We start from the raw sequence: 22,408 nt of genomic DNA, 5'->3' as shown, positions 1-22,408 counted from the left end.
TTGACGCAATCAGCAACATGACCGCCCTCCATGCCGCTCTCTGTAAATGAGTCAGTGCAGACGTCGCACGAGAGGTGCTGTAGTCCACAACGGGTGGCGCCGTGTCAGTTTTCTATTTTAGTCATATTCTCACTTACAAGACCTGTGTTCTCGCTTACGAATGTAGCATTCGTTATTAAAGAAGCCTAACCATTCAATCTAGCTCGGCTTAACATTTCTCTTTGGTATCCCTTCGAGTGGGCGTGTCTTCGGACTGACTGCAATTCAAGTGCAGCACTCTACACTCTTAGAACGGTTGCACCCTTTGGGGTGTATATTTGTCCCACAACAATAATCGTCATCTGCCTTGCTTGGGTTTCCTTTCTTGAAAACTCGGCGCTCGCTACTTTCCTGTCGAGAATGCTGCGTCACACTGATAACGCGCATGCCGTTCGTGACTGGGAAGTACCGGGCTCGCAGCGTTAAAGAAAGGAAACGCGGGCAAGACAGATGACGATTATTGTTGTGGGACAAGATACGCCCCAAAGGGTGTAAATTTTTCTAAGAGTGTATAAGAAAAGTTTACACCCTTTGGGTTGTATATTTGCCACACAACGATAATCGTCATCTGTCTTGCCCGCATTTCCTTTCTTGAAAACGCTGCGCTCGTTACTTTCCTGTTGAGAATGCTCTGTCATGCTGATAATGCGCATGCCGTTCGTGACTTGGATGTACCGGGCTGGCAGCGTTAAAGAAAGGAAATGCAGGCAAGACAGATGACGATTGTTGTTGTGTGGCAAAAATACATCCCCAAAGGGTGCAACTGTTTTTAGAGTACGTGCGCTCAGAAGGTAAGCTGAAGGTCCACCACGACTACATATGGCCAGTCTAGACCGGTAGAGTATTATTTTAAGACACTCTGTATTTGGCGCTGAAAAGTTGATTATCACAGGGGAAAAAAAGTGGAGGCATAAACTTCCCCATTTTGAATTTCGCGCCGGCACGTTCTTGTGACGTCAGGGTTGTCGCAGCATTTTGGTTGTTTTGGCACACGAAAAGCTTAGCGAAACTTGCGATACTGTCTTTGCTTTCTTTGGATTGCATCGCATAGTCCTTTTCCATCGATAACGCGTTCAACTAGTTCGAGGCAGGCACTGTCTACGATGGCACGTCGAACTGGTGATGTAATAAACGCTTCATGGCGGCGTCGGGCCGCCGGTCTTTCGATGATGCGCGTCTTTTCTGGTTTACAAAGCCGGCGGGACGTATATACGTGTCCCCTTTGCTATTGCGGCAACGTAATTTACTGATACAACCTAATTTTATATTCATCATTGGTCTCCGTTTAATTACTTCAAGTTAATAGGTGTATTTTTGTTAATTAGTTGAATATCTGCTTGGATTTCTCGTGTTAATATCCCCCTGTTGATCCTCCTCAAGGACAACAATTATGCTGTCTGCCACAGGGGATTTTTAAAAATTCCATTAAACTTAAAAAAAAATGATCACTCCTGTATAATTAGCCACCCTCATTGTCCGCCTGAGCTCGAAACAAAGCGGGGGCAATTGCCTCCTGCAACTGTGTAGCGTCACAGTGGGCTAAACATCCTGCCGGTGCTCTGACGCCCGACGGGCAAGGTGCACTGCGTATCTGCGGTGTCGTCCAATTAGCGCGGCGGTCAAAGAAGGTCAAAGAAGGCTTCTGCGGCGCATTTCGCAAGCAGAAAAAAAAAAAAAAAAAAATGGGGCGACGTGATAGACGCGCGTATACTGGGAGGCAGTATGGCTGCCCCATCACTTTTAAGTTTCCCGAAATTTTCAAAAATCCCTTGTGGCAGACAGCGTAATTGTTCTTGAGCTGGATTATTCCAAGAGGCGGACATTACTAGCAAGAGGAATCCAAACATATATTCAACTAATTAACACAAATTCACTAATTAACTTCCTAATTACTGTGCGGCTCATATTGTAATTTACGAACTGTAACTGGTGAGCTTGCAAGACGTATTCACCTGCAATTAACCTCCTGAACGACGCCAGTTTCGAGATGTTGAAGTGGGCGTTCCACTTACTTTTGCGCTTCAATGCATAAAAGAATGCTTTGTTAAAATAAGCGAGTGGAACAGTGCATTTTTACGTCGAGTTTGATGGCGCATATCTCCAAGCTGGTGTCATTCTGGAAATTCATTCAAAGTGGACGCGCCTTGCAAACTCATCGGCTACAATTCGTAAATTACGATATGTGCCTTAAAGTAATTAGAAAGTTAATTAGATATTTTTCTAAATAGTTGAAAAATCTGTTTCGATTTCTCTTGCAAGTAATGTCCGCCTCTCAGAATAATCCTGCTCAACGACTAGTATTACGTTATCTGCAACAGGCTATGTAAAAAAAAAAAAAATTCTGGGAAACGTAGAAATGGTCACCCCGTATGCCGCAGCCCCGGGAATGTTGCTTGCGAAGCAGCGTCAGGGAGGTGAAAAATTCTGTAGAAACAGACCAGTCGTGCATTATTCCGTGCATGCCAATTCTTCCTCTGACAATGTCACTGAAAGGGATGTGCGTCTTTCACGAGTCGCTCGCGAGATGTGAGCGAGCGAGCGCTCCAAACCTTGTGGCAGTGTCACGCCGTTCGGTCGCTGTGCCCGTGCACGGATTTTGCGATCCCTGTGGAGGAACAGCGCCGAGAGTTTCTCGCCCCGAAATTTCTCAGTTCGCGCTTTCCGAACCGTCCTGGAGCCTTTTCGTGTCGTGGAGGGAAGGAACCTGCGACGGTACGCACGGCCCCATCTGTCGCCGCGGCAGTCCTGTTTGATGGGTCGCATTCATCGCTTTGCAATTCCAAAACCAAACAAACAATAGACATGTTTAATTTTTTTTCTAGGTTGCGTTAGTTCGAGTTGACAGGCTTAATTAGGGAAATTTCATAGGCGAAGATTATCTTTAAAAAAAAAAAACATTTTTAATGTACGGCTGGTTTACTAGCATGCCCGAAAGTGGGCTCTTCTCGTGGATTTTCAGTGCCGATGAGGGGAAAAAAATATTTGTGTCAAATTCTGACAATTTTCATGGCAGCATGATGGCAAAACATAACTGTGCTTTCGATAGATGCTGAGGAAAAAAAAAAATCTGAACTGGCCAATATTGTACATTATCCATTTTCGCAATTTTTTTTTTTTGCATATTATAGGCGGTGTACGTTGCTCCGTGGTAACCTAATCATTTGGAATCAAAACTATTGACCTGCCCTCATTACTAAATATTCTTTCTTTGAACCGTATAGCCACAACACTTTGGGGAGCTAACCAAAATGTGGATTTGGCGAAATCCACAAAAAGCGCTTCTGACGTACTGGGCGCTTCTAGATTTTTTTTTTTTTTCGCGAAGACAAATTTTTTTCTTGTAAAAGTGCGGTTGGTTTCATTGCCCTCGCCACTCTGGCAGCAAAATAGAAGATTTTCATCAAAATTAAAAAAAAAGAAATGGTCATTGGACATGCATGCACCGGCGGAACTTGCCTATCACACAGTCGTAGAAACTACTTTTCTGGACTGTCCACGAACCCGCCGTCATGACTTAGTGGCTATGGCGTTTCGCCTATATATGCACGACGGCGTGGGATAAAATTGCGGCCGCGGTGATCGCATTTCCCTTTATTAATTACTTCTCTCCACCTTGGGGGTTTCCGCAGAACTATTACGCCAAACTCTTGCCTTTGCTTCAGAGTTGTTGATAAATTCCACTTCGCCCTGCCATCTGCTAGCCGCCTGGTTAGCTCAGATGGTAGAGCGCCTGCCCCGGAAAGGCGGTGGTCCCGGGTTGGAGTCCCGGACCGGGACGAATTTTTCCTCAACTGCGAAGCTTTTCTTTCGAGGAACCCGTGTGGGTTTCCTTTGTAGCACTTAGCTACATTTGGGTGGATGTCTCATTTCCCTTTATTGACAGCTAAGTGGTTGCGTGTGCATACACACACACGCCCTCTCCATGGCTGGCACTGCTGCAGTGAAGCCGGGCGCATTCTCGAGTGTTGTATAGTTCCATTAGAGCGACCGTCCGAGCTTTTCGCGAGCGTTTAGCTTCCCCTCGGTGATCGCGTTTTGAGTTTTTCTCGGCGTGATAAGGCTTTACAAAAAAGCGCGCGTGGATGCGCTTTAAGTGACCCGGCGCCCATATACACGTAGCTTTCTCGTGTTCGAGCCACGTATAGTGGAGGTTTTTCTTTTTCTTTGCCTGCTTGGTGGAAACCTCCCACAAAGAAGCACGCGAAGAGACGGCGGCGGTGTCGGTTTCACGGCGTGCTGGCTTGCGGCGCCTGCAGTGGCAGTTTACGTAAAAAGTCCTTCCCTCGTTTAGATATATATGTTGGCGAAGGGGCGGCGGACTGTAACGTTATACGCTCGCGTCCGCGCTCTTGCGAAACGTTGGTTGCCTTGAGCCCTTAATCTGACATGTCTAGCCTGACTAACTAAAGTCGCGATAAACTGCAGGCGCGCGGAGGCGCGAGCCGAGAAAGGAAGAGAAGGCGCGCACGTGTGTGACGAGCAGAGAAGCGCGCTTTGCATTTCGTCATTGCGAAATTCGCCCGAGGACGCGATCGGGCGTACACGGCCTTCTGTGCGACCAGTCTGCGGCCTCTTCCGAACCGTACAAAACGTTCGAGGTTGGAAGGCCGCTGCGATTGCCAGGTTTCACTAAAAAAGGGAACTGGAATTTATTAGGCAGAGCACACAGTGCGTGTACCAGATAGAAGGGCTGCGCGCCACTAATCCTTCCGCGCGAGGCTTCCTTTCGCATCGCACGGAGGGTGCACTGCGCGTAGTTTTTTGGCGTGCTCGTTCCGTCACCTCATTTGTTCGCCGCAGAGCGGCGACGGCACAGGGCCTAAGTTTCTAAGCGAGGACGACATTTTCTGGAATTAAGCAGCCAAACTGCTGCGCCGATAACGACTGGTTTACGCGCATATTGTGCGATTTTTTTTTCGAACAGACGTTAACAAAATTTCTGGACAAAATTTTATTTTCGCTTTATAAATGAGATATTTTTTTTTTCTATACGTATCGGCTAGACGTCGCCACAGTCTCTTCTGCTGCAGGAATTTCGACGTACCATCGCCACGTGTCGTATTTGAAAATCTTCGTTTATCAACCTGGCTTAACTTAACGATTCGGTGATGAGGCGACGTCGCAGCCTTCGACAGAGGCTTTTAAGTCGTCTTCGTGGTCTTGGCTGGCCCGGCACAGAACGACGGACCGTCAAGGACCTGATATGGCTGTTTCTGCTGTGAAGCCGATTTCTCACAGCGCTTGCGTAGTGTCGCGCTATCGCATTTAGTGATAGGCCGTGATGCATTCATTCATCGCGTTAACATTCACAAACATCGTTAAACGAGTGCGCGAGTCTGCCTGGGTTCCAGGGCGAGCGAACAAAATATTACGAAATGTGCGTGATCGCCCAGGACTCTCCTGTTCAACGCCAATCAAGCGCCTACACTGTTCAATCCGCGGGCTCTCTCGAAAGCCATGCTGTGGCCGTGGTCGATAGTGGGGCGTAGGCATGGACCTGAGAGTTTGGTTCGAAAGTAATTGGGGGTAATTGTTGTTTATTCCTCTTGTGCTCGGTATGCTCTGTTGGTTTCGAAATTGGCGCAGGACGTTGTCGTGCGAGGAGGCGCCGCATGCGTACGCATTCGCACGTATACCTCCTTGAAATGTGAAAATCTAGCCGCCTGTAAGGCGGAAGAAATGTTTGTGCTTAGCAAAGGTGTGGAAGGGTGCGTAAAATAGTATATTTGATTCGTCACGTTCGTTTGATCCATTGCGAAGTCGCTTGTTCCGGCAGACTTGCTTGTCATCAAGTTGATAAACCAGTCTGTCGTATAAAGCGATTTTGCATCCGCAGGTTCGACGAAATTGTTGAGCGCACTGTGAAGAAAAGCTTTCTTTTTCTACGAATCGATTCACTCTGTGTCGTGAAGCATTCATTCATTCATTCATTCATTCATTCATTCATTCATTCATTCATTCATTCATTCATTCAAGGGGCATACGCCATATGTAAAAGCAGTCGCATAGTATTAGGCGGGAAGAAAGAAACGGTTAAGGAAGTGAAACAATTGAAATATTTATAACACCGTTTAAGCTGCTCAGTTCAGGAAATACGTTACAACTAGCGTGCCACTGTAGATGTTATTAATTTACCCATACTGTTAACCCATCGGCCGTTACGAGGTGGTGTGGGAGGGGGGGTGAATATAGTTTCCAACGTAATCTGCAGCCGCTTCGTCGACGGAGAAGTGTGAGTAATAGTCCTTTCAACATGGAAGGACTCTGGTAATAGGAAGATCGCCTTTTCGAATGCAAAGAGTAACCATTTAGCTGTTTTGCTGTTACCACCCAGAAGCTAAAACTGAAAGGCAAATGTGCTGTTGAAAAAAAAAAAAATCATAGCGCGCAATTATGGAGCGTGTTCTATCCACTGTGCTCCCAAGCCTCATCAACGACTCTTCCATGTTGCAGTTGATTTCGCTCTGGCCTCTGTCCTTGGGAGAAATGGGACAGCACGGTGGAGGGAGGAATGGAACGTTGTTCGACTCCTCCCTAAATGTGCTGCATGCTTTACCCGTTAATTTATTGGCGTAGTCTCCAGAATTGGCTATTTTTCTTGATTATTTGTATGTTTCGCCTATATTTTTTCTTCACCTCCAATTACGACATGTAAGCCGGTAGTTTTCTATGGTCAACTGCATAATTTTCAACAGGCACGTTTCATTCATATGGTTTGGACATTCTCATTTCCTGCCAGTCCAGACCTACGGATAGTGTCAAACAAATAAATACATCGTATCAAAACTGCCGGAGACAAATGAGTAGCGGGGTTCCGAAAGACCGACGTCTGTGCTAAGTGCACCCATATACTGTCGTGTAGTGAAGTTCTTGGGGCCATCTGTAATGTGTCCCGTTCCTCCATCGCGATGTAGGGAAATTAATGTAGGTGAATGTCTTTTGTAAATTTAGAGCAGTTTATTTTGTATTCATGTGGCAAATTAACTGAGCACTAAATTAAAACGTGAAGACTGTCTCGTTCCTTTCCCCCTACTGGGATGCTCTAAGAAATGTGATACATTAATCTGGCTTTCATGGCTTCCACGTAGTTCTAGCGGTCGTGTGGGATGTAAGCCGAAGTGCATGACTCAGCCGGCTTCGCTATCGTCTTGCGTTTATACCGTAAGCTGCTGAATGTTGCCATTGGTGAATCGTTTGTCCGTGGTGTTGTCGCAATTGACGAAGAAAGTTTTTGTCGTAAAGGCTCACTCACCCTCGGCCGACCCGTCACCGATTTCGGTCTGCCGACTGTCGGTGACGGCGCCTCTGTCACACTGTACCGACGCCGAGCTCTCCGCCGACCGTCGGCAAATTGTCGGCGTCGGTACAGTGTGATAGAGGCGCCGACAGTCGGCAGACCGCAATCGGTGACGGGTCGGCCTATCTATAGCGCGAGTGAGCCTTAAGCATGTTCGTGTAGCTGCTTTCCCCGCATCGAATTCCTTTGACAATGCGCGTCAGAATACTCGCGTTCTTTTTTTTTTTCTTTTTCTTTGGCCTTCGTTCTTGCGAGCAAGGAAAAAACGCCTGATTCACATTTGGTATGGTACAATTCCGTTATAATAACTTTCCTCGTACAGTTAATTCCAGACGAGGATATGAAAAACAACTGCGCCCGCTCTCGTTGTGTTGTTATGGTTCATGTGGCAAAATGACGCGTTAATTATCTATTAGAAAACCGCAAGGCCTAACAAGTTTGTTGCTGTATAGTATTCATCGGTGGCCTGAGCGACCCTACCTTCTCGGAAAACGTTCACTGTCGGAGCGGTAACCGGTATTAAAATAGCGGCCCAACGTACAGTCGCGGACAGAATAAAATGGACCACGGGATCTCCGAAAACGTTCAATTCCCGAGCAGCCTGTAGCAGTAACCAGTAAAACTGCCCACGACAACGTTGTTAGCATATTCTAGTCGAGGTCCAAAATGCAAATACCAGATTGCGTTGTGAGGTTGCGGAGATATTCAGCTTTTTCTTAGATTTCATGGTCCATAATATTCTGTCCGCGACTGTACGTGTCAGCTAACGGCGCCACGAAGTTTGCGACGGACTTCCGGCGAGTCTTCGCATCACCCGCTGTCGAAACCTGTTGTTTCCTACTCTCACCGTGGCAGTCTCCGTTGAAGCGATGGCGTGGGCGTCCGAGTTCATCTAGCCGCTTTAGTGATCTGATGCTTTCTCGGCTGTCGTTTAAAAAAAAAGCAAATTGTTTTGCTTGTAGTGACTACTCTTATATTGAAAACCTTATTGTAGTTTAAAGAAAATAAAAAAAAAAGTTAGCGTATTGCCTATAGACCGTACCAGTTTGCTGTAACGTTGTTGTACTAGGTTGTACGGCACCGCGACTCCGCGTCTTAACCTGCCTGGACTTTTCAGTTCGCCCTGCTGTGTCACTGCCGCAGAGCAAAATGCCTGCGAACGCGTTGTATGTACCCGACGGCTGACCGCCGCAACGCGCAGGCTCCGACTCTGTTCGACTGTTCACGTAGCGCGAAACGCCACACAAATGGCTCCGAACGAACTCGTCTGTGTTCGCTTGGTCCGGGGCGCTGTGAGCGATCGCGACTGCGCTTCTGACTCTGAGTCACACGCTCGGTGCGCGCGCGACGTTCGCCCAATGAGCTAACCGCCCGTGCGACGGTGTCGCGTGACGTCGGCATTTTTTTGGCGCTGCTGTCGGCGCCCGAGCTCTCCTCCGACCGCACTCGCTGGCCGCGCAGTGCGGCTTCCCCGCACAACTCCGCGTGAGCCTCGCCACAGCGTTGGCTGGTTCCCAGGGCTTCTTTCACTTCATCGACCTTCCGTGCGTCTTATCCTTCCCAAGAACCTCTCACCGCGCTGTCACCGCTATCACATGAACTGCACACCTCCTATATCCTGCTTGTGTTCCGTGTTTCATTCTGTTCCCTAACCCCCTTTTTTTTTCATCTTTTCGTGGACTTTCCAAAAGCACGCGTTCTTCCGTAGCGCGCACGTATGTGGGGGCTTCGTTGGCCGAACGTTTGGTGCGTTGCCGGGAGATCCCACTGGCTTGAAAGAGCGCCGTTGCACTGCAAGGCTCCGCAGTCTCGTCAGGAAGCGCCAGCAGCAATGTGCCGGAAGCGGTAATGATGGTAAAATTGGCGCGAATGGTTGCCAAGATGCACTGGTCTTTACCTACTCCCAAGTTAGCTTGCTCGTCACGAGAAAAAATAGCCGCGTGTGCTAGGGGTGTGGGCTTGCTTTTATACGGGGTTATCCTTGTTGTTTTCCGGGATTTTCTTTTTTAATTGCCTGTGGCAGGTAACATAATTCTGGTCCTTGAGCTGTATTATTGGAAGAGGCGGACATTACTAAAATGAAAACTCCAATCACATATTCATAGAACTAAGTAAAATTCACTAATGAACTTTTGAATTACTTTCTTTACGGCACATTGAAATTTACCAATTGTACCCGATGAGTTTGCATGACGTATCTGCTTGAAATCAATCTCCAGGATGGCGCCAGTTTCGAGATGTTATTTCCCAAATTGTGCCACGAAATACATGTGCGTTCCAGTTACTTTTGTGCTTCAATGCATATAAGAGTGTTTTGTTTAAAAAAAATAAATGGAACAGCAGTGCGTTGTCACGACGAGTTTGATGACGCGCACATCTCCATACTGGTGTGGTTCGCGAAATTCGTTCGCAGTGGATACGCCTTGCCAACTCACTGGCTACAATTTGTAAATTGTGGTATGTGCCGTAAACTAAATAATTCATATGTTAATTAGTGGTATTTAATTAGTTGAATCCAATCCAAATCCAATTAGTGGTGTTTTAATTAGTTGAATGTGTTTCTTTAATTTATCGTGCAAGTAATACCCGCCTCTTTGTATAAATCCAACTCAAGGACCATATGTCATCTGCGACAGGCGATTCTTTAAAAAAAATTTCGCAAAGCTTAAAAGTGATCACCCCGCACATGGCAAATATAGTGATCAAATATAGTGATCGACGAATTCGTATACAGAGGCCAGTGTAGTCACCAATAGGTAGATGGGTGCATGGTCGACGAGCGTCGCGCGGAGCCTATACTGTAGCCTGTTACGAGCCCGTGGCTACGGGTCCAGGCAGTATATGCGTCTGAAAATATTCTATATAGGAGCTGAATAAATTTTAATTTGAACGCTTATAGCAGCGTTCAGACGGGGACCAATTTTTCCTGGCTGCAAGCGTCCCCATCCGTGGTGGCCGTCATTTAAATGCGTCTGTTTCACCGAAATACATTCCGAGTAGCCGCGAGGGTTTGCATGGGGCCCTGCTCGGTGGTGCCAGCGGTGCATTGTCCCCTCCCGGCGGCAGGACCAGGGCCAAAGTCGGGCTGCCTTACTGGAAAAAACGTGCTTCGCGGCGGGGCGTTTTTTGTTCTTTTTTTTCAGTTCGCCTCCTTGTGCGATGCGTCCGGCCGATGACGTCAAGCGTCTGTAATGATGCTTGCGCCCCGACAAGCAGCGCGTAATTGATGCTGTTCGACCGCTGACGAGACCCGGGTCGCGTCGGAGCGATTTGTGGAAAGGTCGGTACACCGTGTGTCGAAGTACACGCGCTGTGGCAGCTTGCCGAAGTGGCTAGAGCTGGCGTCGCAGTAAAAACGTGCCTGAGTAATGGAGAGCAGGACCCCATACACATAAATGCGCGCTATGCGTCACGTGCTTGCACTCGTGAACTGTGGCGGAGCCGGTTGAGGCTGCTAGTATCGGTGCACATGATTCGCTTTGCTGAATAAATGAACGAAAACGAAAGCAGCTGTGATAGAACAGAAGAGATAAAATAAAAAAGCGTTTGACCCTCTGGCTTCATTAGAAAAAAGATGATTCGCAGCGCCCCCGACGATGCGTGCGATAAAGGCGAATGCACGACGGTGTGAATGTCCAGGGGAGCGTGAAGCGAGCGAGATTGTGGCTTGATCACTCGACGCTGAGGTTCACGGTCACGTGACTCGTGCGCGTGTCTGCTAAGGGCGCGTCAGTTGCACGCATCGGCTGCTGTTACGTTTCGCTTTTCTGGGTGTAATTGGCCGGGATACATCACGCTGCAGAAATTGGCAGCGTCAGTTTAGTAACCGGTAATAAACTTCTTGGAGGACGGCATTTTCAACTCTTGCATGTATTAGGATCAGTCGTCAGACACTTTCGAGTAATAGGTATACTTAATCAAATTTTCATAATTATTCGTCAAATTAATACCTTGAGGGCTTTTAAAATGTCTGCTTCTGTGGGCAAAGCACAAGGCCCCTAAAAACCAATCAAGGGCCCCTCAAACTCTTTGAAAATAAAACTTCTCCTTGAATTCCTTGAAAACTGAGGCTGCGAGTCACTTTTGAACATTGATATACATATATATATATATATATATATATATATATATATATATATATATATATATATAGCACGTAAGAAAGAATAACAGGACTTTACTGACGTTCCGGCCGGGGTCCTGCCTTCAAGAGTGCGATTGCATGTACAGAGTTCAATTTATAGATTCTTCTCCGTAAAAAAAAAAAAAAAAAGGAGCGAGAGAGAGCAAACAAAACGTGAATACAGACTTTACAAACTTGCGCGTGTACAAACAGTGGCATAAAAAAAGTACTTTATGACCACCAGTTCGCGTATATTTACTGGCGTCATGAATACCAACACGTGCATTGGCTCATGTCAGTCAACGTAAACAACCGCGACTGCAAACTTGCGCGAACATGCAGTGGTGCTATAGCGGGAGCGCAAAGTTGCGAGTACATACAGTGGCATTATTAAAAAAAAAAAAAAAACGAAGGAAATCAAATCAGGTAGGCAGTTGGTGAATACCCTACACGTGAACAGGTGCACATTCAGTCATGTCCACGAGCGAGGAAAAACGAAAGCCATAGCCAATGGCATGTAAGGCGGGGTGACATGCGCGGGGTCGCAGCTGCCAGGAAAGTTTCTTTTGTTCTCCACTGCAACTATTGTGTAACCTTCAAGATGGTCAGTACATTCCCGCCTTATTATAGGACACCTTTACTGTGACCTCCACTGACCTCTCAGTTGAACGAATTGCGTTCCATTGCCGTCTTGTACAAGTTGTATCCTTTGTGTCTGCGGACAAGCTGTTTTTTATACAAAGTGTATGTGCGTGCGTGAAGAATAAAACAAAATGTAAAATAAAACAAATGAGTTGTCTGCCTTTTTCGCGCTGTCCGTGCTTTTTCTTTGATTTTTCTGTTAAATTCGGAGACTTTCGAGCTCATGTGCGCTGTTGCGCATGCAATGGTGGAGAAGGCTTCGCAAAAAGAACTAGCGGAAAAGCTGTGCTCTATCGGCTGCCAAGCATCGAAACAAGCAAATGGCAACCACTGCAGTGATTCTCGAGGACACTATGATTACCCGAGAAAGAAAGTGCGCGATGTGCGACCATTATGCGAGTGCGGTGATTACGTGAGCAAATACGATACATATTTCAACGAGAAGACCAGCTGCTGGAAATCGCGTGTGTCAAAAACTTCATTGGGCGTCGGAACACGTGACATTTATAGCCATAAATTGCCAATTTGAAGTAGTAATAACTCATGAAATGTTCATCAGAGCACAAAGCAACTTCACATAGAGGATAAGTGCACTGTAGCCTAGAAAACCGCTTAATATTGTTGTTCTGCGTTAAAAAGGATAAAAAATATATTCGTTCATGAACTTTTGTTTTGCCCGTTTCTATTAGAGCCTATGTAAATTTATAATTGCTTTAAACGCAATATCTCTTCACAGAAACCTTGTATAACATTTCATTTAAAGTACAGCAAACTTCATTTTGTTATGCTGAACAGTTTTGCCGGAAACGCAGTACAAGGGAGACTATAGTATACAGCACAAAAACGCCGTTTTTTGCTCGCACTGTTTTGATTGCCGTCAGGTAACGGTTCAGGCTAGACTACAATATTGGGTGTCATTGCAAAGCGCAGAAAGGAAGGTTTCTAATGCAGCGTAATTCACATCCGTCCAGTAAGCGAAGAGAGCACAGTGCGTCCGCAAGAAATGACTAACATGCGGAGCGCGTGCCGCCGGAATGGGACCGCCGCCTTAAGAAAAAGTTCTAACGTCAACACTGTCATGTTTAGCCGATCTGGCTTTTTTTTTTTTTTTTTTTTTTCACTGTGTAGATCGTGGCAGGAACACCAGGCGAGTTTGTAATTATTCACGATAAAACTGTAGCGCCCGCAAAGAACGAAGGACGTCAGGTTCGCAAGCAAGCGCTGTGTGATAATCTTTTCATTTTCAATTTATTTCGCCATCACATCAGTACACGATAGCCGAGGAGCCCCCGGTGTGAAAGCTCTCTCTCTCGATGGCTTGACAAAGCCACGTACACCTGTGTTCTTCGTTCTTTGTATGCAGCGCGCTGTACAGTTTTACCGTGAACCTAGCTCTTTCATGTCGACCTTTGCGATCTTCCACAGCGTTATCGAAACGATTTCGTTGAGGTTTTCGCGAGTGTACGAAAGGAAGGAGGGAAGCTTGTTTTTATATCGCCGCATTTGACCTCGCTTATGTACACGTACGTGTACACGTATTTCGGGAGGCGGACTTCGATTGTGCACCTGTGCCTTGTACTCCGTTCTCTTTCTATATGGACGCTCGCGGGCCGACCGTTCGCTATAGCCTGCTCTATAATGTGCGCCTCCGCTGACTTGTGCGTGCTGCAGCGCCTGATTTGGTCGAATTTCTATTATTTTTGTTTTTATTAATCTTCAGTTATTTTCTTCTTTTTTTTTTCTGTGTAGCCAATGCGCTTGTGTTTTGTTTGTATAACGTTGCGCCTAGTGCTTTGTACACTGCTCGTAGATTATGAGGCAAGTTGCCCCGTTCCATTCGTGACATCCTCAGATCCCACTGTTAATATGGTAACCTAAGCAGCTTCCGTAATACGCCTCATAGATCTGTTTCCTTGACTTCTTATCTGTGTGTGTGTTAGGCCCGCCGTTCGGCATTCTGTGTGGGACTATTGGCCCACTCGGGTTGCCTGCGAGCAGCTTTTCCCCCCAAAAAGCCCGCCATAAATTAATGCGTAAAACTTTACGGGAGACAGTTATTTTCATTTGTGTTTCTTCGCGCAATAGCGTGCCGTCTGCTGCCGCTGCAACGGCAAGAATTGGCGTTGGGGGGGGAGTTCGATGGACTGTAGAGGGAGTGCCGGTCGTATCCCAGTGTAAACGCGCAGCTGTTCGGCATCTGTTGGCTCGAACGCGTCTCCCTCGTGCGTACGCCTGCGTCGGACCATTCTGACGGATCTGAGCGCTTTCCAACAGCGGTTGCGCTCCCGCGTCTGGCCTCGCGCGGTCGCTGTTGTGGAGGCGCTGCTGCCTTTTTTTCTTCTCAGTCTTCCCCTCTGTCCCGCGTAGAGTTAATATAATACTCTCCCGAGACAGAAACGTCGCAAAGCACGGCGGGGGGTTGCTGTCCACGGCTGCCGGCGGGGTTGCTGTACGAGTTGATCGAGGCGCAACCGACTGTGATCGCTGTGCGCGTTCTTGTCGTGCTATTAAAAGAGCGATGGGAGTGCTTGTGTTTGAGTATCATCGACCGCTAACTCACTGAAGGCTGCTTCATCTCTGTTATTTTAACCGTGACAAAAAAAAAGTGCATGCAGGATATTGAAGCGCCTGCGGAATGCGGGGCACGTTAGCAGCTTTCAGCATCCTAATGTGGACGACTTTATTAGTGAAATTTTGTTTGGCATTTCGGAATTTTCATTTCTTTTTTCGTACTAGTAATGCTGTAAAAAGTAATGTCCGCCTCGAGTAATCCAGCTCAAGTACCAGAGTTGCGCTATCCGCCACAGGCAATTAAAAAAAAAAAAGTTATATGTTCAGTGTAAAAAAAAAAAAAACAATCTGGTATGTGCTCGAAAATATTGCTTTCACTCATCCCAATCAAGTTTGAGGAGTTCTCTGGACTGCTGTATACCTTTCTGGACCATGGTACACTGACTCTTTTTCTGAAAAGTTCTAGAGTTTTACTTGCCCCCAAAACTGCATGCCCCAAGACGTGTTCTTCTGTTTCCACGCGTTTCGTGCTCTCGAGGCACCGCGCACAGTTAGTATACACACGCTACGCGACGGCCGTATAATTGTCCCATCTTGTTATCCCCTATGCTCGCGGACAACTTTCTGTGGCTACGAAGGGATAGCTATACGGGCGCGTTGCAGCTCTACGTGTGTTACCGCGCCAAGTAGTCCGACAGCGTTTGACAGTGCTTTTGGTTGCTCGGAACAGACGCTGAATCGACGCGGCTTCCACGTGCGACGGTTTTGCGTTCCCCCAGAAGCGGAAGGGAAGAGCAGCAAAATAAGTAAACCTTTACACTCGCTGGTGTGTTCTGTGTTATTTAACTGTTGCTGATAAGGTGTTTGTGTTTTCACTTCCTCAGCCTAAACCAACGTGGATTAAAACGAGGGACTACTTTCACGAGCGCTCTCAGCTGTCCGCTCTTTGCTTACGCAGCTTTCCCTCCATAGCGACAGAAAGTTGTCCGCGAGTGTGGCCTTAATTCAGCGCTAAACGCGCACTGTCCTCAAGTTCCCAAACTCGCTGCATGCAACGAGCTCATTTTAGTCCGCTTGTTCCGATGTCGCTCGCCCCGTTTGTCTGAGGAAAATAACTGGTCGGCGCTCCTATCGATAAAACAAATCATGTGCGTGTGCACTCTGGCGTAAGCGCATCGGTTCGGGGTTTTATCTATAGGTCATATACGGCGGCGCGCTCAGTTCTCGGAAGCCGCCTTTTTCGCTTTTTCGATAGAGCCGAATCGGTTTCCGCTGTGTACTGCGTTGAAGACATTGCACAAGCGGCCTCTGTCCAAGCAAAGGTACTGACAGTGGTCGCGACTTGCGTACGTTCTAGAGGCAGCCGCGGGTCAAGTCCGCTTCCTGTGGTCTAGGGGCCTTCGAGATAACTGTGATGGCGACGTAGCCGCAGCAGAATTTTGTGCGTCGATTTCCCTCCTAGCTATCTCTCTCGCTTCACGCCTCTTTCAAGCCCTTTAACTCCGTGAAGGATAGCAAACCGGACTTCTTTTTCTGGTTAACCTGCCTTTTCTCTCTCTCTCTGTGTTTGTGTGTGCTTTTTTCTTGGATGTGTAGGAGTTGGGGGGGGGGGGGGGATGGTGGCAAGTAAGGAAAATGCATGATGGAGATTTGTGAACACTTAATACCCTCAAGTCATTTACTCCTCAGAGTAGACAGCGGCACCACGACACGACGATGGCGCTGACTGACACCTAAGGCTGCAAAGAGTTGTCTTTTTTTTATATAGCGCTGTGAGCCGCGATCGCGCTTCACTTGGCCAGATGTGTCTTAAAGTCTGTCTGTCTTCTTTTCCAGTTAAGTATGACTGTTCCAGTTAACTATGACTGTTCCAGTTATCCCGCCACTTCAGAGCATCATTTCCAGTCTGTCCACCCTCTCTCTATGCCAACTACTATATTTCCGTATCTTTTATGACCTTTCCAATAACCGCGATTTAAATTGTGCATAATTGGCTTCCTCACCTTACTCATCTCGGCTTCCATCATAGGATATTACTACTCCGCGCACTGCAATAGGAGGGATCTCTCATACCGAATGTGCGATCTGTATATTCCGAGAAAACCCGACTTATTTTCGATACACTAAGTTGAATACCTACACATTCCGACTAAAGCGCGGGAAACTTAACGCAAGGCGACAACTATATATAGCGTTATTTGATATGCCGCATGGACTGAAGCATCACTTATGGATAGTTCAGAAAACGAATAAATGAAATACTATAGTGATTAATTTATAACCCTCGATTTTTCAATTGCAGTTCATTAAAAAAGAACTTTGAAAACGAAGAATGTAATGTCCGCAGCCACAAATACTAAAGGTGAACAAGTTCTATTTTTCCTTGATAAGCAGTGTTGTTTGGGCTCTGTGGGGATGTACAGCAGCTCAAAAAATTCACTTGCTTGCTGCCCGGGGCGCACTTATGCTAAATTCGGATGGTCGCGAGCCGGTTTTTCCGAGTCGGATTGCCAGACGCTCCAGGAACCTAGTCGAGACAAAGCACGCGTCTACCCGGTCACTTTCCGGAGGAGGGAAGGAAGCGAAGGCGCAGGAGAACCATCGGTGATGCCCCGACTGGATGCCGCCGCAATGCGCAGCACGGCGAGCGAGAGCTCAAGCCCGAAAAGCAATGGTGGGCCACGAAAGCGACCGATGGCCGTCGCTTGCGCAGCACGTTTTCAGAACTGTATGTGATCAGATGCTGTCACTGCTTGCCTCTCAATTGGAAATTTGAACTTAAGGCGCTGGTATAAGAAATGCAAACGTTGCCGCGTCGCCAACATCGATGCGAGGCGCACAAGAACACAGTCTAAACGGCCGAGCCGGCACCGGCAAAAGCGCTGACGGAAGCTGCATAGCTCTCGCGCGACCGGAAACCGGATGTATCTCGCAATTCACAGCGTCTTACAGTTACTAGAGGGAGCTCTGGCACGGCAATTGCGGCGATCGTGCAGCCACCATGCATGGGAATGATGGTAAATACATGGATTTCTCTGATCTTTGTGCTTGGGGTTCAGACGCTTTTGTGGCTTCGTTTATTGCGCTTTATCTGGGCCTAAATTGAACTATATTTCGAAGCAATTTATACTTTTTTCTTGGTACGCTAATGGTAAAAAGACTTCGTAAGCATGCGTAATTGGTACTGCATTGCAGTGGTTCCGCTTGTCCATGAGTCCGTGGCGTGATGTATTAAATAACGGGCTTCTGTGCTATACAGGTCCTGTGTTTGAATCGTGCCGTCGGGCAATTTTAATATTTATTTAATTATTTATGACGCAGTGATTTCCTTAATATGATCACTTTGCAAAGTCACGAGTCCATTTTAAAGCCAGAAGCACGAAGTTTGGACAAATCCATGTACTACCCATCACTCCCGTGCTGGATGAACAGCCCTGCATGCTTGCAGCTCCAGTAGACAGTATAAATATAGCGCCACAGTTCCCTCCAGTAATTGTATGAAACTCTGTCGCAATTCCCCCGAGATCGTCGGTGGGCGCATTTCTACGCGCTATACAAGTCCGATTTTAGCGATCTGAAAGAACCAACCGAATGTAGTACCGAGCGCCCTTTTTCGACCACCCGAACAAACCCTCATGTAATATCCCTCTGGCACCCTTGAGGCATATATGAATAAATAAAAATGACTACCTCAAGAGCACTCCGAAACGACTAGCTACTCGCAGTCGGCATTAGTTTGCCACTAAGCGTATATGATCCTTTGCAACGAAACTTGGGCTGATTTCCTCTATATATGAGCTTCCAGTTAAATCAGCTGAGCTCTTGAAGTTCTATCGCGCGCGACCACACGAGGCGCGTGCGGGCACGATATCTGCCGCGCTCGGTGTGCTTGCGCGTTGGGCAAGCTGTCGCCTCGTTAAAGATAAGGGCTGCTCATTCGGACGAGTATTTAGTAGGAGGCCGATAAACAAACGGAGCATACGGACACTGGCGATATGCGCGTCTGGAGCGGTCGGCGCGGGCCGGCGGCGCTGCGTAAAAAAACAAGCGATATACGCATGTGGCGTAATCTCTCCTGGACACTATGCGCACTTGCCACACATTGCACTCTTAGGCAAAGTTACACCCTTTGGCTTGCCCCTTCTGCCACACAACGATAATCGTTATCTGCCTTGATGCGTTTCCTTTCTTTAACGCTGCGAGCCCGGAACTTTCCAGTAACGAACGGCACGCGCGTTATCAGAAGGGGCAATCCAAAGGGTGTAAACTGTTGTATGCTGATAACGGGCATGCCGTTCGTTACTGGAAAGTACCGGGCTCGCAGCGTTAAAGAAAGGAAACGCATCAAGGCAGATAACGATTATTGTTGTGTGGCAGAAGGCGCAAGCCAAAGGGTGTAACTTTGCCTAAGAGTGTGCACGCTGTAGCTGCACCCCCCCCCCCCCCCCCCCGTTCCTATTCCATGTTTAGAGCGCAGCTCTCAAGGCCCAACCGGCTGGCATGCGTCGGCACGCTTCGGCACGCGCCAGTGCGTCAAATGCGCCAAAAGCGTCAGTTGCGGAAAAAAAGTGACGCGTCCTGACGCGCAGATTTTTTACCGATGCTATACTCCCGGACAACTTTCTGTGGCTATGAAGGGAAAGCTACGGAGGCAAAGCGCGCACAAGTTAGAGCGTTTCTGAAAAGAGTCCCGCGTTTTAATCCACGTGAGTTTAGGCTGGCGAAGACAGAACACAAGCGTCTTATCAGCAACAGTTACATACGACAGAACACACCACTGAGTGTAACGGTTTACTTATTTTGCGGATTGCCCGTCTGGGGAAACGCGAAACCATCGCACGTGGAAGCTGCGTCGATTCAGCGTCTGTTCCGAGCAACAAAAAGCACTGTCAAACGCTGGCGGACTACTTGGCACGGTGACACAGTTGCAGAAGCTCCGGCCCCGTAGCTTTCCCTTCATTGCCACAGAAAGTTGTCCGCGGATATAAAAGAACGGCGACGCATCGCCGGCGTTCACCAATCAGAGGCTGCCACGTGTTGCCGGCGTCTGCAAATCTGAGGCCGCGACGTCTCTGGCTGCTATGCCTATGATGGCCGCCGATGCGAAGACGCCGACACCCACGATCGTCCGAGTTCTTTGGACGCACAACGCACGCGACAGTGTTCCTGAAAGACTGTTGTAGTACCAAGCCGACAACGATATGAACGACTATGGATTGTGATTGTGCGATGTGAATCCGTGCCGAGTTCGAACGACGCCGACAAATCCGACCTGCCGGCTGTCATTACGCCGCTCTCGGAGCGATCGCCTGCTAGAACGCACTGATTCATGATTGAGGTAACGGATGTGCTTGTTGTTTGTATCTATTGTTGTGCTCGAAACAAATGAAAACATGCTTTCGAAGTCCGAAGTCTCGATAATCGGCACTCGCCGACCGCCGATGTTTCCAGTCGGCGTAGGCCTAGCGCAGCCGTCGATGGTAACACGGAGCTTAGTGTCACACATTACTCCCCCCCCCCCCCCTGCTCTGGCTTCTGGATTGGATTGGCGCGGCTCGCTACGTGCTTGCACGCGCTTTTCCGAGCGGAGATTGCTGTGCGCCTGGTTGCTGCACTAGGCTCTTATACAGTTGCTTTTTCGAGCGCAGATCTGTGTGCGTCTGGTTCTTGCACTAGGCTTTTATACGATCGCTTGTCGCTGCTTTTCATTCGGCGCGGCTTGGTGCAGGCGCACAGACTTGGTGTGCGCCTGCTTTTTGCACTGGTCTTTGAACACATCGCTCGCTGCTCGCGCTTATATATAAGTACGAAGTGAGCAAAGTGAGCGTCGCTTAGCGCGGAAGTCATGTACCTTCACACTGGGTAACGCCGAGCGATCGCTTCTAACAAACGCAGAAATGATCGAGTCTTTGCAGCGCGTGTGGCCATTAATTGACTCCCACCCCACAGCCATGTGAGGTGCGACTCCAGCAGCGGTGCAGTTACTCTGCAGCCGGCGGAGAGGAGGTGGCGCTTCACTTTCTGCCAATAACTGTCTAGTTTTTTGCGTGTGAACGCCCGTGATAGCTCGTGAGGTTGTGTGGGACGAGCTGCTGGCGCGACCCCCACTCGGTGGCCCCGGGAGGATTGTGCAAATTAATGAATGCCTCCTTCGCGGCAAGCGAAAATACAATCGAGGCCCCCTGATGACGGGCGACAACGTTCCGCCAAGCCGGCAAATCATGGCGGCATTGCAGATCGTGGACCATGGGTATTCGGCATGATCTGCGTGACCACCGGGCAGCTCCGACTATTCAAGGTCGACAGACGAGACGCGGCGACGCTAGGCCCCATTATTGCAGCCTACGTTGAACCGGGGACCACCATCCACAGTGATGAATGGGCCGCATACAACTGCATGCAGAACTTAGTGGATGCTAACGGAGCGAGCCTCAATCTGCAATGGGAAACTAAACACAGCGTGAACTTTGTGGGCCCAATCACGGGCGTTGACACGCAAAAAATGGAATGTTATTGGCATGCAGAAACTGAAGCGCCACCTCCTCGCAGCCGGCTGCAGGTATAACTGCACCGCTGCTGGAGTCGCACCTCACATGGCTGCGGTGGGAGTCAATTAATCGCCACACGCGCTGCAAAAACTAATTTCTGCGTTTGTTAGAAGCGATCGCTTGGCGCTACCCAGTGCGAAGGTACATGACAAAGTAATGGAAAACAAAGCGCAGTTTCCTGACCCTTTGCTTTTGTATGAATGTTTCCCAGCATTGCTGCGCGCTTACACACACGGTAGCACTTCCGCGATAAGCGACGCTCACCTTGCTCACTTCGTATTTATATATAAGTGCGAGCAGCGAGCGATGTGTTCAAAGACCAGTGCAAAAAGCAGGCGCACACCAAGTCTGTGCGCCTGCACCAAGCAGCGCCGAATGGAAAGCAGCGACAAGCGATCGTATAAAAGCTTAGTGCAAAAACCAGACGCGCACCGATCTGCGCTCGAAAAAGCAACTGTACGAAAGCCTAGTGGAGAAACCAGGCGCACAGCAATCTGCGCTCGGAAAAGCGCGCGCAAGCACGTAGCGAGCCGCGCCAATCCAATCCAGAAGCCAGAGGAGGGGGGGGGGGGGGAGTGATGTGTGACACTAAGTTCGGTGTTACCGCCGTCGATTTCGTCACCGGCGAGTGAACGAGGCCAGCTGAGAAAGTCTGTTGAAGTAAATGAAGTTTCTAGTTAAGTTTGCGTTCCAGCGATTTGAAATATAGCACTTCCGACTTCGTGTGGTGAATGAACTGTGTGGAACTTTGAGTTGTGAACCGCGGCGTGTTGCGTGTGTGAATTATGTGGTCACAGGTGACTCAAGTTTAACGGGCGAGCTCTGCGTTGTTTCCAGTGGCAAAGATAGTTTCGAAAGGGGAAGGCACTAGTAGCGGAACAATGGGAAGTACATCATCAGTCATGCCGTTCGTTTCAGCTGACGGTGCGCTCTTCAATTCAGAATGTGAATCTAGTTCAGTACAAGTTCAACTCCTTCACGCACATCTTTCGAGTACATGCGTCTTATGGGCTAGTTGGGCATGAATCGCTCGTGCAGCACTCAAGAACGCTGGCGCACTGAACGAAACATTACACGGCCCTGTCATGTATGACTCTGTGTGTCCTTGTACTTGAGCTCTGCAAATTATCCGTTTGCAGTATGTGCACCGTGTAGTATGTGCACCGATTCCTGCTTGGGAAGCAGCACGTACTGGGTTAATGCAGATGTAATTAGCTTTTGATCTATTTTTTTTTGTTTATGGAAATA

General features: G+C 48.2%; 1 protein-coding gene across 2 annotated transcripts in view; it reads left to right on the top strand.

Annotated features, from left to right (window-relative positions):
• Positions 1-22,408, top strand: part of LOC126516715 (glycerophosphocholine phosphodiesterase GPCPD1-like) — a 176,992-nt gene that overhangs the window by 13,425 nt on the left and 141,159 nt on the right. The window contains exon 1 of one of the 2 annotated variants that reach the window (XM_055064078.2): positions 19,690-19,950. The exons of the other annotated variant lie outside the window; for it this stretch is intronic. The gene's annotated coding sequence lies outside the window, so the exon portion shown is untranslated. Of the gene's footprint in view, positions 1-19,689; positions 19,951-22,408 lie in introns of those variants that run through there. 2 annotated transcript variants of the gene reach the window in all.

The sequence above is a fragment of the Dermacentor andersoni genome, chromosome 1 (genome assembly GCF_023375885.2).
Source record: "Dermacentor andersoni chromosome 1, qqDerAnde1_hic_scaffold, whole genome shotgun sequence".
In the NCBI taxonomy this organism is placed as follows: Eukaryota; Metazoa; Arthropoda; class Arachnida; order Ixodida; family Ixodidae; genus Dermacentor; species Dermacentor andersoni.
Note: the sequence above shows the minus strand (reverse complement) of the source record. Positions and strands in the feature narration are given on the sequence as shown.